Raw genomic sequence first — 10,879 nt, 5'->3', positions numbered from 1 at the left:
AAATTAATGAAGTAATTAATACTTTATTTAAATGTGAACTCCCCAAAGTCTCAATATGCTTTACAAGAAGAAAATGAGCCCATAAAACACACCGATATCAATAACATATATTCTAAATTGATGCTAATCTTTGCTTTCCAGGTGCTGGTCACAGCGTGCCTCTAATTTATATGAGTCTGAGTCTTTTTTATAAGAAACATTCATGTCTGTCCTCTAAATGTCCCCGAGTAAGGAAATTATAGGACAAAATAGGAAACTTGGCTAGATTAAAGCTCAAAAACAGTGAAAGAGAAATAAAAGCATTTGGCTGTTTGTGTTTATGGATTGTAATTTCTGCATTAATGAGAGTAGATATCAGCTTAGTGATTCTGACAGTCAAAATATTGTCTGTTTGTAAAGTGTGACCTGCTTATGCTCCACAAATGAAAACAAGAGTGTTAATAATAGACTAATATCAGGATGTATCTAAATTATTCTGACAGTCGTCTGGAAATTATGGAATTGGAAAACTGTCCTAAAAAGCAAAGAAAACGCTCAGTGTCTGCTTTGCAGCAAAGGCTGACGTATACATCGGGACGAAATAACGATCTTTTAAATTAGTCACAGCCTGTGAACTTGTGTCAAGCAAAATTCTTGACAACAGGTGAAGTCAAAAAGTCTGATACAAAGCTCCATTCAGACCTCTTTCTGAAGTCTACTTATTACTGTTGACAATAAACAACTTTCATATGCTCCTCTAAACACTTTTCAGCCACATGTAAACGAGTGCAGCGTAAGACTTAATGTAAATATCCTGGTTTAAAAGGTGGCTTAGTTTTGATCGACACGTGCCAATGACTTTAATTAATATTATTTAATATCATGTAAATGATTTCAGCAATTACTCTACCAGTATCAAAGAGGAACCCTGGCACTAAACACAATGGAATAGAATATAATTAGAATTGAATTCAACTTCATTGTCATTGTACACGTCACAGGTACAAGGCAACGAAATGCAGTTTGCATTCATCCAGAAAGTGCTTTAGCCGTGATATAAATATATTACAGAATATAGATCTATTATAGATATAGATACAATGTACACAGTATGAAGGTATGTTATGAATATACTATAAGTATGTACAAGCTATGAACAGGTTATATGTATGGTTATAAATGCAAAAAGCTACAGCAGATTATAGATATAGAATTGCGAGTATTAATAAACAGTTCTAAAACTATAATTATTGTATTGTACAGTATGAATACAGCATTTACAGTAGTGCAGTCGAGATCAGTGAGATCCTACAGCGCCTCCCAGAGGGCAGGAGGGTGCTTTGTTTGATTCAAGCTTAACTGTGTGCCACAGAAAGCCCACAATGTAAATCTGTGCACTTCACCACATTTTTTAAAGCTGTCCAGTGGGCCAGACTGGAGTCTTTGCAGGGCTGATTCTGGACCCCAAGCCTTATGTTTGACACCCCTGATGTAAACCTTTTGTAAATGAACTTTTCTTATTGACAGAACATCAAACACATTTCAGTAGAAACAGTAGTCTCAAATATAGATATGCAGTTATAGGAGTGCTACTGTATGACTGCTCTTTCTAATGAAGGTTGAAAACGTAAAAAGAATAAAATAAAAGAGAAAAATGAGTAATGAGGTGGGTCTGTCACTCCCAACTCAGTCCTTCATTTAAAGGCACTTGTTAAACACCATTTTCTGATGTGTGTGTTTAATCTTGGGAAGCAGCATGTTTTAACACAAACTACCATCTTTCCCTCAACCTAAACTAGTAGTTTTTGGTAACCTTTCCAAATAGTTCTCAATGGCTAAACCTAACCGGCAAGTGAAAGGGAAAATACCTACCACACTCAAAAAAGGCTCAGGAGTCACAGGTGCAAACGTGACACGAACCACAGCCTGGTGTTGGTTACACACCAAAGCCAAGAGACACCTTGTACTTTTGTCTCATTGGACGTTCCGGGACGACAATGTGTTGCCACCTGTTTAAAATCCTGCGTTTACACCTTTTCACAGCACAAGTCTAGAAACACTGGTTGGTGTTTAAACCTGTAACTGTAATTGGCTCAAATGACCATGTTTAAGCAAAGCTGAAACAAAATAATTGTACCTTTTCAAAGCAACCACGCTTATAAAGATTTCCAGTAGAATGAAGCTCAAATGTGATGGCGGTCATAAAAAAACAACATAAATAAATGTAAAGCTGTCAGGTACGTCCACCGGAGTTCAGTTGAGTTAACGGCACCTCTTTTGGTTCTGCAATGGGATAACTATTCCGCCAAATTAAAACAAACCCTATAGCCAAGTTTCCAGCAGGGCAACAAAGTGGTAACTGAAGTCAATGTCAAGCTCTGAAATGTGTAAGGAGAAAAAGTTAAGCTCAGAGCAAGGCGCTGAACCCACTGGGATTCTCTCAATTCAAAAGCAACCTGAAGGATGTAATTGAGGCCTACGGACACCATAAGCACAACATGGAAGAGCACCTGTTCCTGGATGGCACCCTGCCATTGCTCGCTGTCTGCCTGCTGTGGAGGCTAGCTACCCACTGATAAGGAATTAGAAAGTCATTAAGGAACACAAATAGCAGGATGGCACAGTCGCAACCAACTCCAGACTAAATTTGTGTCTTCATTTGCAGACTTATGAGCGTGGGGGAAAAAGACTTTTTTCTCAATTCATTATTGATCATATTTACATTTGAAATTCAGACTGTCTCATCAGCTTTATTGAATCCTTTATTAAATCTCACTTTCAGATCATTACCAAATTACTAAAAAAAAGATTTTTTTAAAAAAAAGTTCCAATTAAATTCAATATTTGTTTTCCTTGTTTTTTGAAAGGTCACCGTGAAACATGAAACACAGAACTGAAAAATGTTACACTGTTTCTTTTTGGTCATCCATCTGCAAGATTTTTAGTGCAAAAAAAAAAAATCTTCTTTGAAAGCTATTCAAGCATCCTACTCTGCAGAGTAGTTTGGTTTTGTAGAAATTTAATAACAAACCAAAATATTGGATAAACTGAAAATTTGAACAGGTGTTACCATGTCTGGACATTTTCACCTGGAGGTTGGGCCTCTTTTATGATTTGCCTGGAGATAGATGGGCTGTGCGTGACAGAAAAGTGGTAAAAGTTAGCTCTTGTCAGTTATAGCCTCTGGACCAGCTGTTGAAATGCGACACAGTTACACAAAACTATTTAAATATCCAACGCCTACTATAAGGTTTTCCTCTGGCCCTGCATTTCTTGAGTCTTTGAACTTTAGCTGATTTCCATCTGTTAACACAAACGCAGTCTCATGTCACTTTGTCAAAATACATCCAATATTGAGTCTATTGTTCTTTCTATGTTTATGGACACAAAGATCTCCCATTTTTGGATTGTGCGGATGTGTGTGAGCACATACACACAAATATTCCCTGAGAGCATTAAGTGAGAAAATCATGATATTGAAAATTCTTATCCAATTCTACAAAACAGTAGTATTGTAAGCTCCTTGCTGTTTCACAGTGCTACAAAAACAGCATGAGCTGGCTCATCGCTCATGTTAACATACACTTAAGAGACTTTATGTTCAAATCCCACAGATAGCTGATGGTGTTTATTTATTTATATGACTTTCAGCTTTAAATTTCAGTGTTTTCATTCACTGTTTACCAACTTTATTACCCTGGACTGATAAATGTCATGGGGGCAAACAAGTTAATTGCCGCCCATTTACATGATCAAACAGACTGCCTTACTAGTTCAGGTTTTTCCCACGCCGTGTCCTCTGGGGCCGAGAATGAAGTCAATTCAGAAGGAACAGAAACTGCCCTTTCTGGATTAACCACACGAGTGTTTAGCACAAAAAGCTGGTCTTCATGGGGAGCATCTGTCTAGAAAAACATCGACTAAACCAACAAAAACAGTTTGGATTTTGTTAAAGCCTCGAGCTAAGGGTGTGGTCTAATTTGGTGCTTTATTAGCATTAGCTGATGACTCATTATTTTATGTGCTTACCTATGTACGGTCACTTCTGTCTCTAAAAAGCCCAACATGGCGGTGGGAAAGTAACAATAATAATAATAAAATAAAGAAACCAAGTTGCCAAGTTGAGAACGTCTTTTTATAGAGGCTATGGTTTTCTTATGCTTCTTTAACTTTCGATTTAATGACACTTCAAAGACTTTGACTGTAGTCTTTTTTAAACTGTTGTCTCTATATATTCCAGCAGAATTACCATTTGATATAATATTAATAAAATATTGTATGTCTACTGTTTCATTTAAAATTTTAAACTCAATTTAAAGGTGAATACTTTAATGCCAGAAATTAAATGCAGTTATAAATGTTTCATTGCATGAGGCATGAGAGAGCCTCATACACCTCATTTAACATATTTTGGTTTAGTTCTCATGAACCTTTAAAAAAAAAAGATCCTGCAGTTTGCGTGGTTAAAGTTTTTATTAAAAAAAACTCTGTATCCTGACTGGCTGTTAGCAAAAAGGTGCTGGAAACATGAAGACAAAAGAATGCTAATCCTGCTCTAGGTGTGCTGGATGTGGAAACCCTGGAGGCAAAACTTCTGAGGGGCCAATTCTTTGCCTTTACAACTTGACATTTTATTTGTAAGTAACCAAAATAACATTTAAAAAATGAAAGACTTTTGAAATATTCAATGAATGAAGCATAGTTTCTTGAAAAAAAAAAAGAACTTTGAGAGTCTCTGTGTGTAAAATTGAGTTGTACATCGGACAAGTCAGAGAGAATTTATGTCTGACCTTTGCACGGAGACAGCTGCATGTGCAGACTTGACTGCAGCCATCAGTTAAGCCTGCATGTGTAGCTTTAAAGCTGGGCCTTTAAGCTTCACTGTTTTGGCTACACGGTAGCTCGAATTGACCACATGTCCAGTAACTTCAGCAGACTGTGTCTGATGACTACGAGATGAATGTCTGTTTCACTGAGGTCCTCAAATGCGTCAAGTGCACTAAAGCCCATTTCAGGCTGCGCTGCTTGAGAGGTCAAGGCATATGGGAATCTGACAGATATCATGAACATGGCAATAACTCCTATCTTTTGCACTTAAATTCTGGAGCCATAATGCATTGTACTTTGAGAGTTACCCCAAGGCTCACTAGCCGTGTGAGTCATTGACACACCAGTGACTCTGACTGCACAGTCAATTACCCATCTACCTTTCATGGGACAGGAGTGGAAGACAGGGAATGAGTTCATCCATGCATTCAACCTACAGCAGCCATGCCTATACCAGAGGTGAAACCCATATGCAGACTGAAGAGACAAGAGGATATTGGGTTAGTTTTTTTTTTTCTAAGTGGAGAATAAAGGTTAATAACAGTCCTTTCCTGTGTCATATTTGACATGACCAGTCATCGCAGTAATTACAATCATTACACTCCAAAGGATGTCTAGTTATCCCTCTTAAACACAGGCCGCACAAAGGAAATCAATTATTCAATCAGAGCACTCCCATTCATCCCTGCCTGAGTTCACTTAATTTTGGGCCTGGGTGAATCTGCCGCAAATAAACCCCACGACCAGAGAAGAAAAGACGAACAGGCCCCTAATTTGTACCCTTTCAGACGGTCAATCACTTTTCAAAGGAATGCAAGCTTATTCTGACAATCAGGCCGACGTGAATGGGAATGGGTTTCATCTGCTACTTTACATAAGTTATCTGGTGATAAAGAGGGCAGAAGAAGAGAGGGAGGGGTGAGCTTTCTGTCTACAAGTGCAGCCTGTGGCCCCCTCCGCTTTTGCTCTCAGCCCCCTCTCTCTTTTCTCTCATCCCCCTTTCACCTCATCTCTCACCCATCCTCCGCTCCTCATCTTGCCCGTGCCCACTAGGATTGGCAGCATGTAATTTAAGAGCATGGGCACAAAGACCAAATGCCAAGCCCATAATGGAAGCTGGATGTGTTCTGATTTAAATGGGCTTCTCTGCACAGGGCCCAGGGCCTGTAATTAAGATCACTGGGACAAAGGCGAGGAGACAGTTTCACAATGCAGTCGGGACCTGGTTGAAGACGAGGGAGTGAAAATATCAGCTCCTTGCACCAAAAATGGAAAAGAAGTTTTTTTTTTGTTTTTTTTTAATGGACACTTGAGTAGTTAGAAGAGGAGACGGAAGTTAAAGTTAAAGTTATAGGCGCTGTCTATTTGTTAGTACTTTGTTGCGATGATCTGATAAAGGTACTCGTGCCGGTGCTGTCCATTCATTAAAATGACAACTTGGACACGCACTCGGCTAACTTTCAAGGATCCGCCACAGTACATGCATCTCTTTGATTGCTTATGGAGCATGTCATGTTGCAAAGAGCAGCTTAACTTCATAGAGAATTCCTATTACCAAGCACTGGCTCCATCAGCATTCCTGTAGGGGTATTTGATCAATCTGAATGATGAAAAGACTACGAGAGGCCTTCATATCCGGATGGAGGGTTGGAAGTCTCGTCCTCCATAGCCATACACCCTCCATCACTCTCTCCTGAGCGTTTTTTGTTCCCGAGGACACACTCTAGCTCCTGGTGCTCTGGGTGGTTGTGTGTTCAGACCTTTTTCCGTTTAATTAGATTTGTTAAAACAATTTTTGGAGTGCTTTATTCGGTAAAAGCTCTCAGGGGTTAATATCCGCAGAACACTTCTGTTCAGCTTCTTTTCACCAATGGAGCATAAATTATTTAAATTATTCAGAATTGTGCGACCTTTTATCTCACCCCCTTTGAAGGCAGCAAATTAAAAATGCAAATGGGCTAACTAATTAATATGCAAATGCATTCATTCCCAGTTAACAATTAGCAATTAAACCTGCAGTGTCTAGAAAGAGCACTGACAAAATTAGCAACTTATTTTTTCATTTGAAAAATAGTCAGTTCGAAAAAAAAATTGATTGACGAAATGACTTTTACTGACAACCACCTGCCTCGATATAAACAAAATTAATAGGATGTCATGTTGGAGACACAGAAATCTGAGTAGAGTCATGTCACAAACAACCAAAATGTGTGTCATTTTTTTTTTTTCATAGTTTGGTTCCAAGTCTTGTATATTTCATAGCTCGTTCAGCATTAATTGAAACATTAGAGTCTGAAAGGGATTCTGTGCATGTGTGAGGAGTTTCTATAAGGGCACTGAGACCTGCCACATTGCATAACGCAAATTACTGCAGGTCCTACTTTTTAATAGCTTCAGTCCAGAGCAAAGAGAGACCAACAGGAAACCATAAAACAGCGAAAGCTGTCAAACAGTTTCCCATTTCCTTCAGCATGCTCTTACGCTATCTTACACTTCACACTATCTTCTGTGTTACACTTTATGATAGCTAATGTTACAAACTCGACATCAATCATGCATGCCAAGCCCCGACCGTCTCTCCAGTGTCTGAATTTAACCACATCCAGATCCTTTGATGTGATAGCAGGAAGGTGCGGGGGCCGGGAGGCGTGAACTGCACCTCCTGTAAAGGTTATCTGTGATACACAGACCCGGGGGCACCTGCCTCATGCAGAGTATGCGCACATTTCGGCGGCGAACATACAAAGTGATGTATGTGTGCAGATCACTGTCAGCTGTGGAGCTCTGACAATAGAGGTCAGTCAGCCAGTCAATCAGGAACAGAGAAAAATGATTTGTCCTTTTCTCTCTCTCTCTCTCTCTCTCCACGAGACCTTCTTAAGCTTATATCCTAATAATTACTGTCAGTGTTCAACTTGATCTCTTGTCAGCCGGCAACTTCTGCCAGAGGGCTCAGCAGCACGATCATCACCTTTCGACAAACGCTCAGCGATTGCCGAGCCTTTAAACGCGATTCTTGTGTTTCATTAACTTGCATTAAGTGCCCACGTCCCCTGATACTTGAGCGCTATATTGCCAAAGAAGGTTCATATTTTATTTATTGCGGTTTAATATTGTTTTTGAATATTTGCGCTGCCTTTTGGCCTGCCTTGCAGTCACATTATGTTCCTTAATTTCTCTTTGGAATTGACTTTCTGTTGCTCGGAGTGACGTGTGATTAAAAACATTTTCTCGCATAAAAATGTAAAACGAACATGAAGTTAGTCTCCACGCTGCAGCTGTTTGCTACAATATCTTTAGATTACGCCCACGTCTTTATTTAAAGCACTTTTTAATTGGGCTGGTTTTTTTTTTGTTTATGTTGCACAAACTAGACTCAGCCACTTAAGAGCAACTCACCTTGCTGACCATTTATGCCGATGACAACCTCTAATTCGCTTGCTGGTTTTCATATACATGCTGGTAATATACTAGCAACTGCGTAATTACTGCACTCGACACAAGACACTCCACATGCATCTCTTTATCCACTCATTCGTGGAATAAATAGAACTAAAACACAAGAAATGCAGCAAAGAGCCTCTTTCAAGCAAATAGGCTGGGGGTGGGGTAGATAATTAATTCTGAGATTAATGTACTGTAGCAGTGGTGTGTTATTAAAACGCTATTTTTAAATTACAGCTCAGAAAGCACCCCCTTGGGATTAAGAGTGTTAGCCACTGATCTCTGCTTAAGTTATGGATGGAAAAGGAGGGGTGGTCTATTTTACATGCTCAGGTCTCATCTTATGGCTCATGCTGTGGGCTGACACGGAAAATCTTTTTGGTGTTTGTTCGCCTCAGTGACTCACTGAAAAGCCTCTAGTCCCTTTATCAATGGAGTCAGAACTTGTGCTTTTCAATAAGTCTAAGTGTTTGATAGGCGAGGGCCACTGCTGGCTTACAAGTGACATTTGATTAATGGATCTCGCTGTGCCTATTGTAAAACACTTGTTTGCCGAGCAGGGGAATGTTGGGAGGTTGTTGTAAGATAGAGGACAGATCTTGTGGTAATATGGTGCTTAATAGAAACCAAACTCAGTACAGGACCTATACAGATCAAAGGACAGCAGCAGCCAAATGTAGACTTTTAAGGCATTATTTTCCTTACAGTTCATTATAAAAGCTCCTTATGCTGATATTATTGAGATCTATGGCAATGTCACTCTAAAGAGGTTTAATTAGCCAAAGAGGAAGCTAATTTAAAAATTATATGTTGTAACTGTGGCTTAGATAAGCTTAACTAGTTTATTTTGGAACTGTGCTCTCATGAAATATATATCAAATTGAAATGGAAATCATATGTCAATATTATCAGGAAGATTTGCAAAGAGTTTGTTTACAGCAGTTTATTTTTCCCTTTATCTTGCTTGGGAGTAAGAGGCTTAGCTAAAACTGCTAAATTACACATTTATATCACTGATGTGTTGTGGCTAAAATACCTTTAAATACGAGTAATATTTGCAGTATTCATCTAGTTCTGTTTAGATCATCACAACTGAGGAAAGCAAATGATTATCATTACTATGTTCACCATTTAGGTGCTAACATTGCTGCTGTCTGGTGCTGAGCCGGTAGCATTCAGTTTCTTTATCTGTTTTTAAAAAAGTCCTTGTATTTACTTTATAGTTCAAACAATCAGGGCAATTTTAAAAAGAATGATGGCGAGGCTCCACAAAGTGTACAGCATTTTCACAAAGCGCATACTCATGTAATCCACTGATAATGTGAAAATGTTAACGCTGCTTTAAAACCTCTGCATTTTTCTGTGTCCTTGTATCTGTTTGTTACAGTAATACTGTTTGTAATTTGCCTCTAATGTGCCAGTCACAGCTCTTGTTTTGTGCACCGGTGCTGTGTTCCTCATTTTTGTTGTTGTCTTTTTTAATAGACACAAGTCCTGAAGATTATACAGCTGTCCTTTTGTTAAATGATGTTAATGCATTAAATAACAATTTGTAACACATTGATGTGATAAAAAATTGTTACGATGTTACAATTACAATGTGATGTAGTTAAGGTGTGATACGGATGTCCTCCAATTATCTGAATGGCAGGCTGATAAAAAGGGAAATAAAAAGATTTAACATATATATATATAACATATATATGTTATATATATATATATATATATATGTATATACTGTATATGTTATATATATATATATATATACTGTATATGTTATATATATATATATATATACTGTATATGTTATATATAACATATATATATATATATATATATATATAACATATATATATATATATAACATATATATATATATATATATATATATAACATATATATATATATATAACACCCACCCAACATTTCTCCAGCTTCTCGTGTTCCTTCTTCCTGATATTGCTGTCATTGGGAACCGCTACATCGATCACTACGGCCGTCTTCTTCTGCTTGTCTACCACCACTATGTCCGGTTGGTTAGCCACCACCATTTTGTCCGTCTGTATCTGGAAGTCCCACAGGATCTTAGCTCGGTCATTCTCCACCACCCTTGGGGGCGTCTCCCATTTTGACCTCGGGACTTCCAGGTTATACTCGGCACAGATGTTCCTGTACACTATACCGGCCACTTGGTTATGGCGTTCCATGTATGCCTTGCCTGCTAGCATCTTGCACCCTGCTGTTATGTGCTGGATTGTCTCTGGGGCATCTTTACACAGCCTGCACCTGGGGTCTTGCCTGGTGTGATAGACCCCAGCCTCTATGGATCTTGTGCTTAGAGCTTGTTCCTGTGCTGCCATGATTAGTGCCTCTGTGCTGTCTTTCAGTCCAGCTTTGTCCAGCCACTGGTAGGATTTCTGGATATCAGCCACCTCCTCTATCTGCTGGTGGTACATACCGTGCAGGGGCCTGTCCTTCCATGATGGTTCCTCGTCTCCCTCCTCTTTCTTGGGTTTCTGCTGCCTGAGGTATTCACTGAGCACTCGGTCAGTTGGGGCCATCTTTGTGATGTATTCGTGGATGTTCGTTGTCTCATCCTGGACTGTGGTGCTGACACTCACCAGTCCCC

The sequence above is a fragment of the Simochromis diagramma genome, unplaced genomic scaffold (genome assembly GCF_900408965.1).
Source record: "Simochromis diagramma unplaced genomic scaffold, fSimDia1.1 OVJJ01000802.1, whole genome shotgun sequence".
Taxonomy (NCBI): domain Eukaryota; kingdom Metazoa; phylum Chordata; class Actinopteri; order Cichliformes; family Cichlidae; genus Simochromis; species Simochromis diagramma.
Note: the sequence above shows the minus strand (reverse complement) of the source record.